Raw genomic sequence first — 25,223 nt, 5'->3', positions numbered from 1 at the left:
GTGTAATTTCATTACAGTCGATAAATAGCTAGTAAATTATTAATATATTTCTAAATCAACATCTATATAGATATATTTCTCTATATATAGTAATTACATATATATTATATTTGTATCATATTTTTATCGCTTTTGTAATATTTCTAAATAGTAGTTACATCCAGATAACGGACTGTATTTTCACCTCGTTTTCCGAGATTCCCTATTTTCAACTTGCTTTTCAAAAGTATTTGCATATTGTATGACTTTTATGATAAAAAATGCATAGTTTCTTTCTCGTGTTACACATCACATATAGTATAAAAATATCAAGTTTTTTTGTGCCTGCATAATGAACGTTAGATTTTTTTACACTCTTTTTTATGTAATCGCATTTAACTCCGGAATACCCTATGCATTTATCTATTGAGGATGATGGGCAATCATCATAGAAATAATCAATCGCAGCGAGGATTGCGTATGCTTTCAGCGTGATGGATATTTCCAAAGATCCGACTGCCTCGTCACTTAATTAAATCCGCAATTACTTCTGACTAGGCCAAGCGACACGTTAATTGGCCGTGGAGCGGTGCCCCCATTTTCGTTATGTTATCGGGGAACGTGCCGACCATTTTTCAACGCCGCCCACGACAAATTTTCAACCACTTCGCGAAACTCTCGTCCGTCGTTCTGATAATTTAATGCGCGCCTCGGAATGGTCTGCGCGAATCACAGACGGCCAAATGAGAAAAGATATTGTCCCCAATACATAAGTGCTCGAAGACGTGCTCGATAACGCACGAATTAAAAAATTTGTTGGCCGTAACATATCGTCTCTTTGCGTATCGGTTATCGTAGAATTTTACGAAAATTTGCTGCTGAACATTTTATTTTAATTAACTCATTATTACGCTGTACGAAGATTGGAGCAGTAAAATGAGGATCTAAATAGTGTGAAAATTAAAATGTAGTCCATGTTTAATAATTTCACAAACGTGCAGAATCCTCAAAGATTTTTGTTAGTGATGTCATGAAAATTAAAAACTCGAAACTTTTTCACATTGAAAACCACCGAAATTTGTCGTCGCTGCCAACCAGCCCGTTAATTATAGTTAGGCCAAATTAGCGCTTTCACTCGGCTCGGTGAGTAATCTTTGCTTTTCGTCGGACGCACTTCGTTCTGTTTCCGGTAGCGCATTGAAGAAAGAGAGAGAGAGAGAGAGAGAGAAAAGAGAAAAAAAGGCAAGGAAAAAAAAGAGCAAAGAGTAACGAGGATGGGTCAACGACAGTGGCTGCTATACTAATCTCTGCTGTGGGAACAATATTTCGTCGGGCGGCCATAAATTAACCTGGACCCACCGGCAACACTACCCTTTATCACGCGACGCCTCGTGACAGATATATACTGTTCGTGAACTTGTACGCCGTCTACCACCCACGCTATGCCCCGCGTTCCACACTCCACATCCGCCCTACCGCCACCATCACCACTCACACTCGTTCCTCTCTCTTTCTTTCTCTCCCCCTCCCTCCCTTCCTCCCTCTCTCTCTCTCTCTCTCTCCCTCTCTCCCTCTCTCTCTCTCTCTCTCTCTCTCTCTCTCTCTCTCTCTCTCTCTCTCTCTCTCTCTCTCTGATTCTCCGTGTGGACGAAAAGCGTGTGTGCCCCTATTTATCCGCGCACGGGTCTGAGATGTCGCCGTGATGTACAAACAACCCCTACAAACAACCCCTTGTGTTGTACGGTGCTCATACCGGTTCCCCATAATCGGTGGATCCATCTTCTCCCCGGTGCCCCTCGGAGAAAAGAATGAGGATCAGAATGAAGGAGGACAGACGGAGACTGGAGGGAAATAAGAGGAGGAAAAATGGAAGCGCGACGTCGTAACTGCACCACGAATGTCTTCTCGCAAACGAATGAAAAATAATTTGTGACGCGCGCGCGTTGGGTCGTACAGCTTCCGGAATTTACAAGAAATGAATTTCGCTCAGGGCGTACTCATCTTTCGTCTTTTCCACGTATGAAGATAAGCGCAGGATCAGCGAAGGAAGGAATTTTCATCGCTCATCACATCATCGCTCTACCCAGTCCCGTCTTTTACATAGTTATGAGAAGTGCAGCGATGCATCTTGTTTAGACGTTTTTTATTCCTCATTTCGGCGTGCCGTGCACCTGTTTCGTCGCGCACTCGTTTCCGGTGCTATACCAATCTCCTGTAATCGGGTGATTTATCTTCCCTCCAACTCTCGCGCATGCATAGATGAGGAGAGGAAGATGGGGTCACACGTAACGTCATCGTGCTTCTTCGCGCGCCGCACAATGGACGTCATTCTCCGCCGCGTTTCGCATAAACGTCGCGTTAAAAGAAGCCCGCAACGTCCGTGCAACTTGGCTTTCCGCTTCAACTTGGGTTTTCGCTTTTCAGTTGGATGGCTTTTACATAGAAGCAACTAAGCTACGTCAAAACTGAGAAATAGATTTTTAGAGTTCTCTCGAAAGATGTAACGTATTTGAGTATTTTATTGCAACATGAGAATAATTTTATAGTTATATAATATCTACTACATATTTTTTTTTATGCTATATAAATTATTAGATTATATAACAGAGGCTTATAAATAGTACCTGAAAGTTTTCGAAAATTTTCACAAGAATTTCCAAAGCGTCTTTATCTCGATATAGTTGTAACAACTAGCACTTGGGTTTATACTTTTATATAAAAGCCGTCCAATTTATAGAGCGTTTTCTGTACCGGCATCCTTATTTATCGCGAGGGCGCGAATCCGAGATATTGTTACGGCTGTACCGGCGTCCCATTCACGCCGTATAAATTCCGCATAATCGCAAAATCCATCTTCTCCTCCCTCCGCAAGAAAGGAAGCGGGCAAACAGACGAATGAAAGTGCAAGATCGCGCGCGCAGCATTCTCTCTTGCATAACGAACGGCAGCACGCAATTATGTCTCGGGTTAAGGAAGTGGACGATCGTGCTGGTGCGAACAATTGTCCTTGCTCCGATTTATGCTATGCAAAGATATGATCTGCGGCTCCGAAAATATTCAATACACTAAAATTTTTGCATGTTTACTTCTAATAAAATGATTGAACGTATATTTTTCCGGCGAAGATGCCATAAATAATTTTTGACACTTTACTTATACAAAAAAAAAGTAATAATATCTTTCATTCTATAATAATAATTCTTTCACTCGTCGCTATACGTATATATACATATAAATATTGTTTTAGATTAAATATATGATCCGTATCGGGGGCGAGATCTTTTCTATATCGTTTCTGAGTTTTAAAAATTAAGAGAAATGTCCACCATCGCGTATTGACAGCTTAAAAGTTTAACGATACACAAGTGTCAAGATCAAATGCAACAAAGAGCGATTTCACGTCATGTTTTAAAATTAATGATTTCGAATACACGTTTAGACGTGCATTTTATTTGTTATAGTACGTTGAAGTTGGATGTACAGTAGCGTACAATATCGTTACGAAACCATATTTTTCCGTTGGCGAGCGAGTCCCCGGGGAATTTTTCGCACGATATCTCGACATCGCCGCTCGTTCTCCGTTTCATCGGCGGTATTCACTTAATACAAACGAAAATATTTGGCTTTCTTCCGCTCGTCGCTGTCGTCGTCAGGTTCCCTTACGCGACACAGCAGGATAATCGATACCGCGAAAATTTCCACCCCCACGGAGGAGAGGATAACACCTCTCAAGCCAACCCTGAAAGTCCCGCGTACGACGGTTCACCGGTATTCATTCCATTCAAAGGCAACCCCGCCTCGAAGTCGAGGCTCTTGAAGGACTCGTCGATAATTCCTGCCTTCGCCGAGCTTCCGTTGTTCAAGCTACGAAGTCCCTCTTCTCCCTAATCTTTCTCGTTCTCTCCCCCTGCCGCTGTCGCCGTGATCTTTTCTGCTTTATCCTGACTTGTCCTTTTCCTCTTCCCTTAGTCTTCCTTCCTCCTCCACCCGCGGAATCTGCCATCTTTATTCATGAGGCAAGAACCATCCCCCAAGGAAGTTGGACGGGGACACAGGATGGAGGTTGGTGGCAAGGATTAGGAGGGAGGAGGTAGAAAAATGCTAAACTAGTTGGATCCTGTGGGAGTTGATGGGGGCGGATGATTGCCGCGGCCACGCCTGTGGCGATTTTCCCGTCGCGCATATATACATTTTTATCTCCGCGTCGCGAAGATCTTCCTTCATGTCTTGTCTCGTCCTAGATCTCACCTCACCCGACGCCCGTGTCCCACTTCGGATTCACCGTTTCTGCGCGACTTTGCCAACGTATTATGAATAGAGATTACCGCTATCGTCGCGTCGAAACTCGACAAAACTCGAGCGCCGTCGCGTCGTTACGACACGTCTAGAGCGGCAGAGAGTTGTAAGCAAGAGTTACATTAGGATCGTCGCTCTTCCGGAAAGTTGAGAAGAATTCAGAAATTCCTTTCTCGCTCGAAAAATCGGGAAATAATCAAAATGATTTTGTTTGACATCTATGACTTTCCCTGCTTTTGATAGCGACATCAGAAGCAAAATGAAAATTCTTTCTCGTTCATATTTGAAACTTAACGGTCCATTATTTAAGAAAAAAATTTTACCGCTGGAAAAATCACAGAATTTTAATGAGCTACATCGGAGTTTAAGAGCCCTTTTTTTGCATTTTAAATTAACAGCGCCGTAGTAAAATACAATCCATTCATGTTTAGCTTTTAAAGAGCGGCGTTTCTTTTCCCCGAAGGGAAAATTTGCTGTCATTGGTCACGGTCATTTTCGTTCTTCCATAATATATCTGACCAGAGAGGGCAGTCGGGGACAGGTAACCGTGCGCATTACCAGGCGCTAATTACTAATTTCGCAGCGAACCATTAACGCGTTTTCAATTGTTCCACCGTTCTCCACCCTCGTCCGTTTCCAACCCCCGACAACTCGACGCCCTTTAATTGAACGCCCGGAGTTTTCACGATTTTTCCCGGCCGACTATCTTCTGACGCGATGCACCGACACCGGCGCCGGCGGTGCGATGGGGCGGACACTCGTTCGGGATCCATTCGAACCCGGGGCCTGGACCGAGTCCAGATTCGCTCCTTTTCTTCTGTGTCGCCTGGCCTTTCTCGCCCGGCAAAGTCCTGCAGCCGACAGGCCGATATCGCCCGGAGAATTGATTGCTATTGATTTTGTGGATCGTCGCGCCGAATCTTGCGGTGAATCGCGGAAATTATGACGACTCCATTTCTACATTCGTCCGAAGACGAGATCCTTTCTCTTCAGAATAAAGTTAAAGATTTTCACTTAAAACTGGAATAAAAGGTAACTATTGGAAAATGTGGCGGACACGTTGAGAAATAAAATGGTAATGTAAAAAGAAAATACTCTGAAATATAAAGAACTTATATATTCAGAGTTTCTTCTTCTAATAACCCGCTTCATGTTATATGAATTTTATATCTTTTACATTTAATCGCGATCTCTCGATAACGGGAGAAATGTGAACGGTTAATGGCGATATATAATGCGAAACATTAATAAACAAGTTGAATAAATATATTAATTCTCAGCATAGTACATCTCCCGGCGCGAAATTCTATTCCGTTTTTTACTGTAAATAAAAGGGTATCGCTCCAACAACAGCGAGACGGATCCGTCGTAACAGAACATAGCTCGTTTTGGCGAACGATTTTTTCAAATTGCCGCGACGGCATGCCGCGCGTAGCCAAAGGGAATCACTCGTGCACGGTGGCGCTCATCCACACGCGTCGGGCTTTTCATAATCGCCGGCGGGATTGAAATGTACGGTGTCGAAATAATGAAGTGTGTACACGGCCGGGCACTCTCCGTGCGGGATTTGCATGCGGGGAAGACGAATGAATGCGCGGACGCGACGGCGGCGGTCGGCGTATATTAATCCCCCGATGCACCATTCCGTCCTCAGCTTACATTGCCAAAAGGTACTGTATGTATAATTTAATACGACGACGAAGATTGCTTATGTAGCATAATCCGATAAGCACGTAGTATGAAAAACCCTGAAGATATGAGATAAAAATAGCACGCGAGTAAGTAACAGGAGATGCCACGTCTCTTTTTCATCTCTAGGATTCTTCAGGTGTAATTTGGCGTTGATCTACATCAATTAATAAGAATGAAAGAGTGACTGGAACAGTTGCAAATTTGAACGGAGATTTTTCCACGTTGACGACGCGCTTATCAGTTGTGCTGGTTTAATTTCTCTCGCCTCGTGTATATATATATATATATATATATATATATATATATATATATATATATATTAGAATAGGCGGGTCCACATTTTCCACGTCTCTTGCTAAAGCCCAGACGTTTGTCTTATGCCGCGACCTTCGACAGGTTTCCTCACCCACGACAAAAGGAGAGTAACGCTCGCTCGCCAAGAGCCATTTGGATTTCAGGCAAACGAGGAGGTCAGAGTCGGCTGAAGACCCTTGGACGCTACAAAGGGATCTTAACAAACAGCCGTACCGTTTCCGCGCAACCACCGTGCTCGCTTCGTACATTCTCCCCTATTTTCCTCGCGGATTATCGCGCCAGGGAGGAGCGAAAATCCAGTTTCCCTTTGCTTCGAGGCAATTGTGAGGCCGAGTTGTTAATGACCGTCTAATTTACCCGCCGTTCTCTCTGTCCTCTATTAATTTTCACTTCCCCTTTCCCCTTCGCCGCGCAAAGTTCTAATTGCGTGCCTACCTTTTTCTTCATTTATTTCTATAATTTCGAAATTATATATATAAACGACTATCCTTTATATTTCTCTGACATGCAATGGCAATATGGAATAAAATACTCCCACCGCGCGAAGTAATAACATTATAATACACAAGGCACCGTAAGGTAGGTGCTGTAGCGCGAAACGTCTAACTTTAAGTACACCTTTCCGAAAGGCAAAGCGTAGGTAAATGCAGGTTTCGCAGGAGAAGTTTACAAGCAGGAAACTCCCCAGGCGAAAGGTAGTTCCGCCTAATCCGCGAACGATATACGCGATATACGAGCCTTCGGGGCTACGAGCCAATAAAAAGGAAACTTTGACAGATACCAGTCTTGTGCGGGATCGTCTCGGCACGACATAAAACTTTCAAGTTAAGGCGAAATATATGTTAATTATTCAACGCGAGATCTCCAGATTCTCCTGTTTATGAGTGCCATAAAAAAAAAAGAATATACTACACAATAAGCGGAAGAGAAGAGATATGTATGTTATTATTCCGCTCCATTTCCACGAGAGCAACTCCGAAACGTATCTGACCTTCGAAGGGTGCTCTTATCGATCATCGACGCAATCTCGACAAAGAAGCCGTTGCAATCGATAGCTCGGAGGATCCTTTTGTAGCGGCGTCGTTCTCGAGATTTCTCCCCCGTTCCGCCCTCCCTTTCTCGCTAAACGACCATTTTGCTTTCACGATATACGAAGCAAACGTGACGCGCAATGAAAGCGCGCGCTTGCCCGCTCTCGGCCGCTCGTGCCGCGAATACGCCGGCTTAAACAAAAAGTATCTCGACGAGATCTCGTAAGTGACGGTGGAATCGCCGTTGCGCGCCGTTTATTGCGTCGAGAGACAGCTCAGCGAGAGTTCGAAGATTTCTATGATAACGCTATCCCACGTAGACGGTACATCCCGATGGTATCAATCTTGCGCATCGCGCGTTTGCCGAGGATTTTATCGCGCGACCGTTCTCCTTCCCCTGCCACTGAGAAAGGGTACAGAACTTCGATCGATTTGTTTCCTCGAGATGGAATTTTCGAAATTCATGCGCGCGTTTCCGTGATCGTGGATATAATTGCGGTCAGCGGTCTCCGCGACAAACTCAGAAATAAGGAACCGATACGATAGCGCGGCTCTGCGACTTTGGCGGATAAATATCTCCTTTATCGCGACGGGCTGCGCGGGTATCTCTCCTCTATCGACGGGCGCGATCCTTATCGCGGACTTTATGATCCTTTTAGGACGCGTTTGTGCGTTCAGTCGCGGAATTTATTCGCCGCTCTCCTCCTCCCTGACCTCCTTCTTCCGATATCCAACGAAAGCCATCCGATAGAGTCTCTCTTAGAGAGGGTAATCTACCCTCCACCCGAGAAACATTTTATGACTCGGAAAGGCCGGATAAAATCGTGGCCGAACGATGGATATCGTCCGATATAGCGTCTCTCTCGGCGAATCGGCGAGAAACGAGCGGAGGTTCAACGTTCAAAACTGGCGCAAACGCGTCGCGCGCGTTTGTCGCACGGTTTCGAAGCGAAATGGCGATTTATGTCAGCGATCGGGGGTTTTCGGGGATTAAGAGCGGAACATCGTCGCATCGACTAATTTAGCGTCGCGTGCGGCGAATGTCGATGGCGAGCGCGCTTTTACAACGGTTCGCGTTATCGATTGCGAGTCATTCGAGAGGATTAATGCAAAATTGATCGGCCTGGGCCCTACCGCGTCCCACATTGTTTTCGTTAAAAACTCGTATCTCCCGCGGTCGCGGTCGCGCGCGCGCGAGCTGTTTATATAGTTAAGAAAAACTTGGCCGCCAACGGCGAGTTACATTTAAGGAGGAGTTGAGTAAACTTAGTGAATAATTTCTACGGGTACTTAGTCAGACATTTAATCCACGCGGGAACCTTGATTATGCACATCGCAAACTCCCTGTATAAGTGGCATGAAATATGCATTAAGCTTGAAAATCAGCGCGACACCCAGTGTATTGATTATACGTTGCACATTTATGCGCCGCGGATTAAAGTATTTATTTTCACCAATAAATCAAAATAAATTCTCGCCTATATCATTCACGTGTGGTAAATGATTTCTCGCGTAATAATGATGGATAAATAATTTCTTGTCAAACTGCAGGCGACTCAAATTTTACGCCGATTTCAATGAACCGTTTGTGATTAAACATACATTTAAGTACCATAGAAATCGCAGAATGTACCTCCCTCAAATTTCGTGTTTATAATTTAGTAGCAAATCACGGCGCAAATGGAAAGCCCGAGATATATATGCGAATCAGTATTGATAAAAATTATCGGACTCTAAATTGATGCACGCGCGGTAAAACGCTGTAATTTTCAACCGAAATTTTACTACTGAAAGCGCGCCGGCATTACCGTCGTAAATGTTGATGCTTGGCAAATATCAACAAACATCAATTCACTCAAACGGTTTTTAATTCCGTTGCAATATTTATTTTGCACACCTCTCCTACATTATGGTGCTTATTCTGTATTGTAGTATAGATTTACGGATTATTTTACATATTTGTTCTACGTCGTATTATATCTGTCCGCAGATTAGATTTTCCTTAATCAAGCTCACATAGAAAAATTATAGGTACTGTTACGCTAAAATTCATTTAAACGTAATTGAGAAGACTGGAGTTCTATTGTGTAAAGAATTTGCAGAGAAAAGGTTTCGTTTGCATACGTCTGTATCGAATTAGATATATTTTTTGTCAGTCCGACCAATATCGCGGTTCGTTTATTTGATTGCAAGATCAAACGAGCCCGCCGAAGGCGGGCGAAGTTTGATCAAAATTATATGAAAGTCTCGTTCGAAGATGATAATATTGTAGTCATGCTTGTCATGCCTTAACATCACAACGTTTAACGCCTAGTAATTTTAAATAGGTGGCGCTCTCGGCCACTTTATCCCTAGGATGATTCCCTTCTATCTTCATATTGTTTTGTGTCACGAACTTAGAATTATCACAATGTAATTTTGAAGATGATAGTGGGAGTAGATATTTATTTCAATTGGGTAGATTAAGGGTGGGAGATTATCATCTTCGAACGAGACTTTCATATAATTTTGATCAAACTTCGCCCGCCTTCGGCGGGCTCGTTTGATCTTGCAATTATATTGCACGTCTCGTTCTCGATGATAATATTGTAGTGTTTTAGAGATTGTGATAATTCGTAGTAATTTCTTTTATGAAATTATTTATTTATAATAAAATATTTAGTCTTTCAAACACAGTATTTTACGACATAAAGAAGAGGAAAAAAAAAATCTTATCTCTAATGTAAAATTGCTCGCGCAAACTGGTCATTAGGTGCTTGAATGGGTCTATTATAAAATTTGTAAAAGGTTTGCGACCCAGGGGCCCATCCAGCACTTCGTCTAATAGCGTCAATATTCACTCCTCTCTTATGAGCAGTGGATACTGCCGCATGTCTGGTACTGTATGCCGTAAACTGATTAGTATCGATGCCAGCCTTGCCCAGAAGTGTCTTAATCCAATGACCAATCGTTTGTGCGGATGCCGCTCCAAATGGTTTCACAGTAGCAATTAAAAGATTATTTGTATTTTTACTTCGTAAACCTTTAGTAAGCTCAACATATTCCAATACTGCCGACGCTACACATAAACCTGGTTTATTTTTGAAAAACGGTAATATTAGTTCAGGTTGAAAACTGCCTGGTTTTGACGTTTTGATCTGTTCCGTAATTTTTATATTTATACTAGAGTTAGATATTGAGATATTCTCAATGTTTATCAACGCTAGAGTTTGTAGCCTTTGAGCTGTTGTTAACGCTAACAGTGTGGCTACTTTTTCGGCGGCCTCTCTTAACTTTAATTGTTTCAGGGGATAAAGCTTTTCCATGTAATTTAGGACTGGTGTAATATCCCAGGTTGTAGTGTACTTAGGTTTAGTTGGCTTTTGTTTAAACACTCCTTTCAGAAAACGTGAGATCAATCCGTCATTGTTTATATCATATACTGAGATTAAAGAAATAGTCGCCCGAGCAGTATTTAACGTACTATACTTTGCGCCCTTTTGAAATCTGCTATTAAGAAAATCAATAATGTCTGAAGTTTTTGTATTAAAAATATCCAGTCCTTTAGTATGTGCATAGTCCCACCAGCATTTCAGATTACACTCGTATTGTTTGAGAGTCGACTTCGCAATGGAATCGACCATCACATCCACGGAATCTTCACTGACTCCCTTCCTTAAGAATGCTGTCCTGATAATTTGCCTACCACCAATGAAAGGTGGGGGGCTAATGGATGGTTCCTGTCTCTATAAGGAGATATTAATAACGAATTACTTGGATTGAATGTGATGGTAGGTTCAGTAAGTAGTGATATAAAAAGAGGGTACCAGGGCTGTGTGGGCCATAAGGGTACGACAAGTACGCCTACCGCTTTATCATTGATGATTTTTCTTAATGTACGAAGGATAAGTGCGAAGGGAGGAAAAGCATAGAAAAATTCATTCTTCCAGGATCTAGTGAAAGCATCTACTGAGTCTGCTTCAGGGTCAGGGAAACGAGAGTAAAATTTATTACATTTTCTATTTAGCCTAGATGCAAATAAATCTACTAAAAAAGGTCCAAATCTTTTTTCGATTTGTTTGAAGGCCGATGGGGAAAGCTCCCATTCAGTGTCCACGTTAGTATTGCGTGATGCTCTGTCTGCTTGTACATTCTCTGCTGAACTAATGTATGATGCTTTCAGCCATATTTTCCTCTCTTCGCACCATTTCCAAATTTCCCTGGCAAGTTCACTAAGGTGTGGATATTGCACACCTCCTGCTCTATTTACGTATGATATAGCTGTAGTATTATCTAATCGAAGAAGTACTTCGCTTTGAGATAGGTCTGAGGCAAAACATTTCAGAGCAAAAAAGGCAGCAAGTAACTCAAGATAATTTATATGTTTCTTCTTTTCTTCCTCACTCCAAAACCCGAAAGTGTTTATATCATTACAGTAACAGCCCCAGCCTGATAATGAAGAGTCAGAATATATTTCCAGAGAGAAATTTTGATTTCTTATAGGATTCGACCCGATTGCTGCGTTTGTTTTCCACCAATTAAGGTCCTCCATCATAAATTCTTTTATATAAATCCTTCCTTCATAGTTACCACCATTGAATTTTAACGCTAGAAATTTCTGTCTTTCCAATCTTTTGCAGTGAATAAAACCGTAGGCTACTGCTGGGCAAGCTGCCGTTAAAATTCCTAGAAATTTTGCGAATTTTCTAATTCTATAACTCTTTCCTTTCTTAAATTCATTTGCAATTTCGATTATCTGCTTCTTCTTCTTATCCGTTAAGTTTAGAGTAAACTGTACTGAATCTATGATGAACCCTAGGTATTTACATCTCTGGCTAGCAGCTAATGAACTTTTTTCGAAGTTTATTATAAATCCTAAACTTTGCAGAAATTTAATAGTTTTCTCTGATGTTTGCTTCACATAGGTTCTTTGAACTATGAATAAAAAGAAAATCATCTAAATATAGTACCAGTAACATTCCATCTAATCTTAGTTTATTAAGTATGGGTTTCATTATTTTAGTAAAAATATATGGGCTGGTACATAAGCCAAATGGAAGACACGTAAATTGAAAAACTTTTTGCTTAAATTTAAATCTGAGAAGTTTTTTATGTTTTTATAAATAGGTACTATGAAGTAGGCATCTTTTAAGTCCAAGGAGCCCATATAATCTCCCGGAGATACTAAACTCAGCGCGGATCTGATATCTTCTAATTTGAAATGTGGAGGATTAATGAATTATTCAACTCTTTTAAGTTAAGAATAAATCGGTTGGACCCGTCAGGCTTTGGAGCAAGAAAGTAGGAAGAAAGGAATTGACCTTCACAATATTGACACTCCTCGATAGCACCTTTTCGTAATAGTTTGTCAATTTCTACTTGCATTAGGTTTTGCTCTTCGTCAGAAAATATTTTTTCTTTTGGTAAACTTCCTTGAAAAGGTCTTTTAGTAAATGGGATTCGATATCCCTCTAAGTAACTTAACACGTATTTATCGGAAGTAATTTGTCTCCACCTATCTACAAAAAACCGCAGACGTCCTGCTGTCTTGTCTACCTGGCTTATTTCTTGGATGATGATTGGCTCGTCGTCTGAGAGTTCTTTTTGGATGAACTCTGTGTCGAATTTTGGGAGAATCTCTTCTTGAATCTGAACTGTCGATGTTTCTGTTGGTAGCCCACCTGTCGATAATTCGCAGGTGGGTACTTGGAGTTTCCCCGGTTCGACTTTGACGAATTTTTCTGTTGGGCTTTATCCTTGATTTCTGCGCAAGCCTTTTCGATCTCCTTTGCGTCTTTGACTTTTTCCTTTAGGTTATTGCCATAAAGCCACTCATCAGAAATCATTGCGTCCACAGTGGGTTTAATATTTTATTAAGCTGTGGGGTAATGAACGATTTCCGAGTCAGCGACTGTTCATGAAAGACATCTGTCAGGATTTGACCAGCATGGCTCAAGTAATCTGTGAAGACATCTTCATCTAGTCCCTCTTCTGGAGGGTCTATGAGCATAGAGACTGCAGCTCCCAAGGCGGCTAAGGCTGTGCCAACACAGTTCTGCGTCTCTACAAAATGTTCGTCTCTCTTTTTGGCTATTTCTGAGAGGAGTGGGACGATTTCTAAATTTATTTTTGGTGCTTCTGTGTACAAATCTCCTTTACGATTGTAGAGTTCTATAATTTCTTTTTGTTTTTCTCTGGGAGACCTTCCTTCATCCATTTAGACCATGTATTTTTAGTTCTGGGTGATATTTAACGTTCTTGAATTTAGATTCATTTAAGTCCACTCCTAATACTTTCAAAACATTATCTCTTAATGTTGGCTCCTCAGAAATATCTTCAGACGATTGTTTCTCCTGGATACTTCCGCCGATTACCTCAGTATTTGAGTCTTTTTTCTCGACATCTGTAGTAGCTACGGCAGAATGGAGACAGGGAGGGGTTAATTGGGTAACACTTATTGTGTTTATTGTGAGAATGTCGGTTCTTATTGAACTAATTCACAAAGATACCCGTGTCATTGTCGTGTGGACGCCGACTCTCAACATTCGTATGGAATGATTGAGATTTAACCTCCTTAAATAAAAGGAACCTCCCTACTGAGAAATCGCTCGTATGGAGCTTTACTTACCAATTATCTCAGTATTATCAGTCTCAATCTCTGTAGACTGATTTGCTGGTCTCTGTTCTTTTTGAACTTGTACCAGTGTCTCGATAGCCTTTTTTAGGTTATCTAACTGATTTTGCATATCAGTGAATTTGTCATCACGCTTTCGCTTATATCGATGGTCGTCTTTGGAGCGTGATCTCGACCGTTTCCTCCTGTCGTGTTTTGGCATTCTGAAAGTGATATAATAGAAATAATAGAAATTTTTTGAGGAATCTACTCGAAAAACGTATTGATGCTTCGGCACAACGAAACAATATGAAGATAGAAGGGAATCATCCTAGGGATAAAGTGGCCGAGAGCGCCACCTATTTAAAATTACTAGGCGTTAAACGTTGTGATGTTAAGGCATGACAAGCATGACTACAATATTATCATCGAGAACGAGACGTGCAATATAATCGTATTTAGCGAAATCCAACGGACGCGCATCCTAGTTAAATTCGACTCTTTTATATGACACTACGCCGATTTGCTCTTCATACAGTATGAAGCGCGCACTAACCACAGCTGTCAAAATGGTACAGGCCGTCGCCCGTTGATTGGCTATTACGCGTCAGCATTGTCCACGTACTTGCAGTGTATTGCACGCTGTAGTATGTTTACAGGAATTACTCCGGCTAAATCGACAATACAAGCGTCCACGGACGGTTGCCGGTATGCAGCTCAGCGCGTGATGCATCACTGTAAACTTCAGCGACGTCGCCAAGGTATATCAGCCGGCTGCGATCTGGCAATACGGTCCGGCGCGGCGGAACAATACGATTCGGCGTTATTTATCTGACCGTTCCGCGCCGCTTCGCAAAAATTGTACACGGAGTATTTGATGAAACATGCTGGTTTCCAAGCTATAGACGGCGATTTTGCCAGATAAAAATCGAACAAAACTATCATAACGTATAACTCGAGAACAAACAATTACAAATTAAAAAGATAATAATATTGGGTCATTAATATAATTAAACGGGAGAAAATGGTTGGCAATAGTAAACGTTATTTATATTAAATACTGATATTTTATTATTTACATATCTGGATCGAAAAATCTTTGTTTTTGCCGGAAGAAAAAGCCTCGATAAATACTTTAAGATTAACGGCTTACCGTTAAAACGTCCGTTCGCTCTCCCGAAATAATCCTACGCGCGAAATAAATGATTATCTAATAATCGAATAAATCCAAGATAGGAACGCGTCAATTACCAATTGCAGTAGTCGCGGCTTTAGAAATTCTTTACTGCGATACCACTGCAGGAGGGGCCCCGATGCGGCCGCCGTAATCCAAACGCACTTTGACGATATCGCCCGGCTCTCTATAGTCCGATGATTAATCCGATTTCCGGCCCGCCGCAGGAGCAGCGCGGGAAAAAAGCCCACAGCGGGCACCTCGATACTGCCGACCGTCGAGTTTCCGCGTCTGATAAAAATCGCCCGCTCTGCCCTGTCCTCGATACACGCGTCGCAGAATTCAACGGTCGAACCACCTGCAAAACCGCCTCGACAATGCGCACATTGGACGATGACACTTTCCTCGTGTCGATCGCCGATCGCCTGGATAACGGTTATACGCGCCGCGTTATGGTGGCGCCCGGGCGCTAGCAAAAATCACTCGTTATTTTTTATATGCGCTCTAATTTCTCCTGCGTCGCGCGCGGTTCATGTTGCCGGTATAAAAGCCGAGTATCATCGCCTATACAGCGCGATATCTTTTTTTTTTTATTTCATATGCGTTCGCTTTTATTCCGCATTTTTGCCACCGTATTCGGCCGTTATACGCCTCTGCATCTGTTCAATCAGTGTCTCGGCAATTGCGCGGCGCGATCACACCGACCATCTGCTTTAATTGATGATTAGACTCGTTTGTTTCTCCTTTTACACTTACACAATTACCTATATACGGCCTTGCGCGTGAACACACACGACAGAGGAATATTCCTCGGAGATTCTTTAAAATTCTACGCGAATAAATCTCGTTTGAAATTGACTAAAGAACGACACGTTGGTATTTACGGTCCTGCCTGATTTATGCACAATTTTCAGCTCGGAGTCATTGAGTTGAAAATTCAGTTTTTAAAATCTACAATTTAAAGTACGCGTAACTTTCCGACACTTCTCCCCGTCGCTTCTATACCATTTCCAATACAAGATCTTCGATCGTTCGCGGAACGCCGGGATATCACCCCCGATATAGTTTCATCGACGGTATCGACGCTATATCGGGCTCTTCTCGTGCTTTCTGGTTCGTCGATCGGTCGCGGCCAGATCGTGAGAATTTTATGAGAAACCCAGCCGTGCACGATGCGGCCCGAATTCGGAAGGTAGTCGGCCGCGTCGTTATTAGAAGGATCGATTTCCGCCGTGCCGCCGTGTGGATAAAAGGCGGCGAGGGCATTAACGAGAAGACGAGAAGCGCTCTTACATCGCACGATCGCCCTTCTATAGTCGCTTCGGGAGGAGGCCGAGGGGACCGGTCACGGCGAGATCGCCTCGTCACGGGGCCCGGAGAACTTCTCGGCGGGCACTCGGCTCACGTACTCGAGAGCCGAGGTGCCGGGGGATTCCCGGCTACAATTATTTTCGGCTTAGGCAGAGGGCGAGATTGCTCGAGTCTGACACTGCGCGATCGCACCGTCGGACAAGGTGGATTATTGCGGACGTAGGCGTCGCGAGAAGAACGAGGAAGGGGTTTGCCCCCGGACCTGGCTCCTCGACAAACGTGTGAGAAAGGGGAAAATATTTAATTAATCCCACAGCTGCGTCATGAGATTTTTTTCTTCGGCGCCACTTCTCGAGTCGCTGTCGATATTTCGCGAAAGTTGAAATTACGATTGCAATCTCTTACGTCATTTTTCTCATAAATGTAGAATGCATGCTTAATTACTGCAGCATTCTATCATACGTATACCTACATGTCGTATAGTTATTTTTTTTTTGCTTCAGAGTATTTTACGACCGATCCACTCGTAAATATTATTGCGATCCGCCGATATTGATGTCGCCGCGTCAAAACGCGCATTTGCGTAATTCGTCGTGTCACGATTCTCGCATCATTGCACCCCGCCGGAAAAGAGAAGAAAAAATATCAACAGCGACGGGGCTACATCCGGCGCGCGTTGCATCAGACTCGTTCACTGTCTGTCTCCCTCACTCTCGCTCTATTTTTCTGTATCGGCAAATAAAAAACGGTACTTTAGTGATGAACGATCCGCGTCCGGTATACGCGTTACGATTTCGCGTCGGGAATTCGCGCTTTTCGCCTGTCCTTCGACGCTTCGTACAAATTCGGGGGTTGGCGTAAAAGAGGAAGAAAAATATGGGCTCTCACCCTTCTGCCGGATGTGCGAACCGACCGGACGTACTAAAGTCGAAAATATTTTCCAGATTCATTCCCGTGGAACGTGAAACTTCGGCCACCCATTGCACGAGAATCTTGTCCTTCTCTTTCTGGCGAATCAGTCGCTCGTGACAATTTATGAACATGCCTATCGTTTGTATAATCAGGTGTACGCGCGTTCCGTTATCCATAGCCCCGGGGATGTATTGATTACGGAGCGCTGATTCTCGATGTCAAGGAAAAAGAGCCGTAGTCGGCACGGCTCGAGGGATGTTAATCAACGATTGCTTTGATGAATTATTCAGTTTCTCTGTACGTGCAATTAATATATATAAGTATTCGAACATACATATTCTTGATTTTAATAAATTTAATAATTTGCCTTTCCTCGAGTTTATTTCGGGTTTTTCACATGCAATAGTTATACGCTAGAATTACTATCCCGCAATAAAAATAATTATAGATATCGAATTATAAATTCTCATACGTCAATTCAAGACTATGAAAAACTCTCAAGATTATAGAGAAAATACATTTTCCATCGCTTCAAACTGTTTCTTGACTTATCGCGTCTCTTTTGCAATTAGATGAAATTTATGCTTTAATCTACTGTGTTATGTGAGTTATGATATTTTTTTATTTAAATACTGAACTAACAAAGCATAATATATGCTTATTTTTGAATGATGCACCGAGTCACGTCAGCAAGAGAGAAAAGCGTTTCGCGTAGATGTTTTTCCGTCAAATGCGAAAAGAAAAGAGAATGAGTCGAGAATGGATGCGATAAACAAAGGGGCGGGGATTGCGGTACCAAATAAAACATTAAGAAGTTCATAAACGCGCCGGCCGAATAGATACATTGTTAATAACGTGGCGATTATAGGTGCGCTCATCGAATTTCTGCTTATGCTCTGCTAACAATGAACTGCATCGTTGTTATCTCAACTGGTTTTAAATCGAATGACGGTGCTTCACCATAGGAACTTCTTCTTCGTAATGAAGTTCAAAGTGCTAACCGACATCTATGATAAATTATACTGATCTATCATCAACTGTGCATATTGCTTTCAAGAAATGTGCTCTTCCCCTCTTCTCCCTTCTCTCTCTTCATTTCTCTAAGAAATTAATTGGTTATTTTACACTGAGCAATAAATTATTTTTGCGAAGTCTAAGGCTTTTCCAAACTTACTAATTTAAAATCACATCGCCGAGCTCTTCGCACTGTCTTCGACAACTTATGAAAATCTCGGCAACTCTCGCTCTCTCGCGGCATAATCAGCGTCAAAAAAAAAAATATCTTTCGCGACCGCGTTCGACGGACGGTAATACATAAATCATCAGGGCGACCCGTGACGTAAGGCGGCCGATCGTGCGAGGCAAATTGGAAGTTGCGAAGAAGCGTCGGACAAAGTGCGCTCGACAATGCGGTACATCGCCTCGATAAATCAACGCTTCCGCGCCACGCCGTTCACCGGAGAGGAAAAAAAAAGGATACTTTTCAAGGCAAATATCGGCTTATTCGTCGGCGCGTGTGAGAAATTATAAGCGCACAAAATACTTCACGTACATATAAACTTGATTGCATCATTATTTTATACATTTATCTCTCTGTTTTTTTTTTTTTTTTAATTAATCCTGAATTTTACTTGCGCGGATATCCTATAGACCGATTGATGGTCCCTCAGGCTTTTGCAATACAAGAGTAGGAGGGTTAAAAAGAATACACGTCATCGTGCAAGTCACGGAAGGAAGAAAAGTACTAAAGACATGGATTTCAAGAACCACTCAGCTCCACTATAATCCGCTCTCCCATAACCAACTCCCTTTCTCTCTTATATAAGGCGCCCAATTTCTTTTCGCTGTTGCTCCTTACCCAGCGTTGCGTCGTATCAGTCCGTACAGGGCAATCTCCGGAGCGCTCGGGAAGAATTTCGCAAACAAACGAGGTCGTTATTCTGCCGCGGGAAGCGACCGGGAGGATTAAGAAAAAGCAGTCGCGCGCTTTAGGGATGGGTCGACTGCTTGATGAAGGGTGGTGGCGAAGGTCGACGGCGAGAGAAAGGAAAAATTCGATGAGGGCACCCCACGGAGCACTGAGCCGCCCATTTACACAGGATATTATTTTCCATAGGATGCGCGGACGTGGGCCGAATGAAAACGCCATGGGGTGCCGACAAGTCGGAGGACAAGCAGAGGACAGCGATGTTGGTGATTGTTGTCGCTCACACGACGGGGACAAACAAGAAATGAATTTATGTGTGGGGGGAGGGGTGAGAGAGGAAGGAATAGTGGTTTAGCACCTTTGTCCTTTGATCGAACCCAAATGTCCTTTTTTCATCAACATTCACATCGCGCAATTTCCACCGCCGCTTATTATCTATCCCCTTCGTGTTCCTCTTCATCGCCTTTCTTTCTCTTTTTCTCATTGTTTGCGAATGCGCTTCGGAAACGAGGAACGTTTTCGTGGATTGCGGATGCTGCTCAAACGATGCGGTCTGATGAGAGCGATGCGATTAGGTGAAAGAGAAAGGAAATCACTAGAATGAATTGAAATTAAAAGGGTCGATCTACAGTAATCGCCGTTTTACGAAATAAGAATAAGAGAAATCTACTAATTTCGGAAGTTTTCAAAATAGTGTAAATCCTTTCAGATATACATATCTCAATTCGATAATTTTTATCATATTTTTTAGATTAAAGACAGTTTAAGAAGTTCTTAATTTACGCAACCGATGTGGCTTTTATACGATAAAATATAGCGAGATACATAATTGTGCGAGATAACAGATATGATTGACGAAATGAAAGTAATGAAAATGATAATCAAGAATTCTTGGTCATTTTGTTCGGGGAACAAAGCGAGTTTGTTTCTCTTGTCCCCGGTTTCATGAAGGTTTGTTGGAAAGAATAGCAAACCATCCCCTCCCTCCCGGCATCGTTAAGAGTCGACCTAATTACAAGAACGGGGCAAGAACGGGGAACAAGCTTCTTTCTTCTTCCGTGTAAAACCGACTCTGCTTGTTCATCGAACAGACGCACACCGACCGTTGCAGTCGTTAGCGTATCTATGTCAACTCTTTTCCTCAAAATTGAAAATTATTTTCAGTATGTAGAAACGAATAAAATATACTCATGGTCGTCAAAGTCGACTTGAAAAATTGAATGTCTATATTTTTTGTAATTGTTTAATTTCTTTCAAAGAAATAGAATCTAAATATACATTTCGGCAATATCATATAACTCTTTGAAAGAATTATCTTTTCGAAAGAAAAGGTAAAAATAAGGCGCTAAATTCACGATTAATAAAAAAATTGAAAAATTATAAATGCATTATTTTAATTACAGTCTTTGTATGTTCAAACTTGTTTCTCTTACAAAAGTAATGATATATTTGCTGTATCTATTACTTTAAACTTTGGAAATAAGATACTTTGTATCTTATCTGGCCAATATATATTTTTATTTGTCTTCAGTAAAACCAACATTTTTCCATAAAATCAATAAGTTGAAATTTTTAATAACACAAAGAATTTTAAATTATTAATTTACATTCTTTAAACCGTTCATATCTTTTACTGCCTCCAATCACAATAAATTTTCGAAAGATTTTTCTGTCAGCCATATCGCGTAATCTGAGAAAGCAAATCTTGTCAATCGAAAACAAATATAATTTCTGTGACTCGTATTATATAATAATTTATACAATATTTATCACATGATATATATATATAACGCGATTGGAGTAATCTGAGTCGACTGAGCGTTGCGTTGCATAATAATAATTGAAGCCGGCGAATCAATCGATCAGTCCGCTCGAGTACCCCGTCGTCTCGGAGGAGCTCGAACCATTTTCTTCTTAGCTTCCGATTCTCCAATTTCTGCTGGCAGCGGTGACGGAGGTTGGCTCGATAAACGTTACGGCAACGGAGAAATCACGCCGATTTATACGACGGCGCTTCCAGGAGTCATGCTAATGTCCCGAGCTAGACGTCTTTATACCGTCCGCCGTCGTTGCTATACGTCTCGCTTCTATTCCCGGTAAATAAGTAGCTCAAAAGCCTTCGATCGGCACGAAATTACCTTTCGCATTAGGAAAGGGGACGGCCGAACTTGGATGAATTGCTGTGAGCGCGAGCGCGAAACGACGGACGTTTATTCCCGTTCATTCGACGAGACGCGCGCCGCTGCAACAACTCCTTGGATTTTCGTAATACTCGTAAATCGTGCGATCTCTTACCATGCACACGTATATCTATATACACGACACTCACACGTGCGCGTGCGCGCGCGCGCGCGCAATGTAACGATGCTAGTTACGAGTTAGTTTCTATTTTGGGCTTTATTAGAGAAGGAGATCTAAAGAGTCAAACTCGAATGCCCTGGTCTTTGCGCGGTCTCGCTAGTTTTGCGTGAGAGAAGATATATTAAATATGGATTTCGTGGCGAATCTCAAGTTGGTCTTTCCTCAGTGGAGCCTGTAATTTTCAGCGTTAAATATTCTAATAATAAATATTAAATCGAGACATAAATTCGGCTAGAATTAAAAAAAAAACGCCATGTGGCTATTTGTACCCTTAAGATTCATTAAATACTTTTAATTTCTTCTAACATTCAATGGTTAATTTCTTAGCTTATAAGTGATTATGTGAACATTCGATGTTTCTACATTCGAGAGAGACAGAGAGGGGAGTCAACTAGCAGTTTAAATGGAAACGTCTGGATAGATAGAAGTTGTATTATGTGCAGTCGAATACAGGAAAATATCTCTGATTTATGGTGGTATCTTATGAACGGCAAAGCTGCTTATCGCAGTGTCAATATTTCGTAAATTAACTGTCGAATTCAGTTTCGCCGGAGCCGAGATAAAGTTGAAAGGATATAATGGTATTGACGCATCTGGCACAGATTATTGAATATCGTGCCGCGCTGTGAGGAGGATTGAGAAACTCCGGTATACATCCGCGAGCTATCGAATAATATTTCGATGTAATGGCTGAAGCGCATTTCGCAATAACGTGACGCTCGTACTTCAAATAATTCTTTTGGATTTTTCGCCGCCAAGCAATAATCTCGTGGTCCTTTGACCTTAACGTCCGTTACCAAAATTGCAAATTATATTTTACTTTATATTTTATATTTTAAAACTGGTATAAATTAAAATACAATACGACTCGTGCCTTCACCAATTTTTCAAATTTTATAACGCAAAATTGTGTCGTTGAATCACCTTTAATTTTTCAAGATCGATTCGACGTTGCACGCAAAAAATTTCAATTAGCCCAAGCTTGATATTGTAATTTAAGTACGGGGCGGAATTTAATTGTTGTTCAGTAAGCTGCTTTCCACCCTTGTTGGTGGTAATTTCAATTTTGCAGAGCCTTTACGCTACTCTCGCGGTTATAATCTTCGCGAAATCTCTGCTGGTGATTTACGAACACTTGTGAATTGCACTTGACGTAACGCTCTCTTCGGCGGGTCATTGATATGAAGACCTTCCGTAAAGAATAGAAAATATTTGCAAAGTGAACTTTGTTATTCTACAGAAGGAGTCGGAAACCTGTCATCGTGAATCCATTATTCAGAATTTTCCTCAGACAATTCGTCTATTCGAGTTTCAATAAGCAGTGAACAAGTCCACATATGGCTATACCAAATATATACAGCTAAATTCATTAATTTATTATTAATTAATCATGAGGCGTGAAAAGATAAGGATTCTATTCCTAGAACAGCGTTCGGAATTTACGTTAATTTCGCGATGGACGTTATCTTTAGCGCTAGTTTGATATAGTCAGTCTTCAGGTATAGTCGATTGAGCGGAAATTACCCTTCTCGTGGGCAATTACCGTACATTACATTCGCCGGAAGTTTATCTCCCCGTAGAGCATTGTGGGCTCATCGTGTCCGCGATAACGTAACGTTGACGTTAACGCTAACATCTCGCCGGGTATATATAAAGCATACCTCTGCAAGATATTTATTCGTATATATTCCATTACGTATACATAAGTCAATTAGCAAAGTGAATGTACTGCTATATTTAATGAATAATTATTTAAGTTTAGAAATTATTAAATTTAGATTAGTTCGCGGTTATTAATTAGATTTTTCACCCATTAATTGTATTATTTTTTATTCTGATCAATGATTAATTTATAATACTCATTATTAAATTATGTCAAATTAATCGATAATCACGTACATAGCGCGGTAATATTAACGAGAAAATTAGATTTGTTTTGCGTCAGGGTTCTGTTGACGCGAACACATCGATGCACTATGACTCCTTTTCATCTTCGGTGAGTTCTCTCGCCATTACGGTTTGTTCTCGCACGTCTGCGATGGTAAAAAGGGTTGCACTATCCCTCACGTGCACGCTCGAGAAAGAAGATAGGTACTCTAAAAGAAATTAAAAGTTTCTCCTTTCATCCGCGGAACCGGCTAATGTATTTACGATCCTCTCGCGTCGGAAAGTTATCCCTTTCCGCGTTAAAGTACTGCTTTCGATTATTCGCGCGCGCACGGATAGGAAGAAGCCTCCCGCGAGAAGTCGGTAATTAAATTGCTTGATTAACGCTGATAATTATTCCGCAAGTTCTATCGCCGGAAGTGTGGGAGAAAGAGAGAAAGGGGGAGAAGTGGAGCGCGCTAAGAATTTCCCGGGTGGTCGACACGACGCGGGCGGGTCGCTGCCGAGAAAATCTCAGAGCAAATTTGTCCCTGGCAAAAGGACAATATTTACGCGGATATTAGATAATTGGTACATTCCGCAGATTTTCGCAAGTGCTTCAAGGGCTTTTAACCCTTTCCGAACAATCGATTCCTTCGAGTAGATATTTTCGCGATTATGTGAGAGAATATTCGATACCATGTTTTAGCGATTAGAAATATATGTTATTACACATAAGTTATCACAAATTATACAACTGTAATTTCTTCTGCAATGTTTAGATATTTGAGAAAAATGGAAATTCATAATCTAAATATCTTTTTAAAAATGTGAAAAAGAAAGCTGAGATATATATATATATATATACATATATATATATAGGAGAGGAGAAGCGCCGTTAGATACATAAGCCAGCTGATTCTGGCGAATTACAATCCGGGAATATCCCGCCGTTTCGCTCGCTTTTTCTCGCCTGCGCCCTGTGAAAAAGCGGACGGGAAATAGGTGGTTCCCTCCCCCTCGTTCGAAGGGATATTGCCGAGGCTGTGCGGAGGGCGCGAGGATCTTCGCACTGCCGTTAATCATTCGTGACACGTACGTGGCGGGATTTAGCAAATAAATGAAATTATTACACGACGGAACCGGTGTTGCCGCGGAGTACCAGAGGCAGCTGCCATTGAGGGGGAGAGAGGGACGCGAGGAGAGACGAACTGGCAGGATCTTCTCTGGGTTATATAGTGAAGCGTGATGAGCCGCCATTCCTGTCCGGTAGACGTGCCGGGTCGGTGGCCACATTGTCGAGATATATCTACGGTTGAAAGGCACGCAGACAGCCTTGGAAGAAATAATTTCGACGTACGGGACGATTAAGCCCTTCCGGGCGATCGATCGCACTTCCATTTCGCCACACGCATCCTCGTGTTATTTATTGCCTTATTTGATACTTTATTTCGCATCAGAAAAGAGACAGAAATTAAAGAGTTGAACTGGTGGAAAAATGGTGATGAAAATGTTATACGTATATTTCCTTTCCGATTGCACATTGGATTGACAATAATTTCATTTCAATTACATATATCGTTTGTTAATTACTAGAATTTTTATGTTCTCTAATGCAAATGGAGTGTTTTATTGGCGAAGAGATAATTTTCGAAACTTTCAGACGGTGATTGTAGAAAACGAATTCGTATAGTACGCGGCGATCTATTTTATATTTCTGTCGTTTAATTTTACTCTCTCGATGTTTCGTAATCGCGCACAAACTTT

At 41.8% G+C, this 25,223-nt stretch overlaps 1 protein-coding gene and 1 pseudogene across 6 annotated transcripts in view; both read right to left on the bottom strand.

The window, feature by feature from the left end:
- Positions 1 to 25,223, bottom strand: part of LOC143898945 (uncharacterized) — a 198,786-nt gene that overhangs the window by 111,487 nt on the left and 62,076 nt on the right. The gene's annotated exons all lie outside the window — the stretch shown is intronic.
- Positions 9,555 to 14,333, bottom strand: LOC143899063 (uncharacterized; annotated as a pseudogene).

This window comes from Temnothorax americanus, unplaced genomic scaffold (assembly GCF_048541705.1).
Source record: "Temnothorax americanus isolate GAGA-0224 unplaced genomic scaffold, ASM4854170v1 Scaffold25, whole genome shotgun sequence".
NCBI classification, from domain to species: domain Eukaryota; kingdom Metazoa; phylum Arthropoda; class Insecta; order Hymenoptera; family Formicidae; genus Temnothorax; species Temnothorax americanus.
Note: the sequence above shows the minus strand (reverse complement) of the source record. Positions and strands in the feature narration are given on the sequence as shown.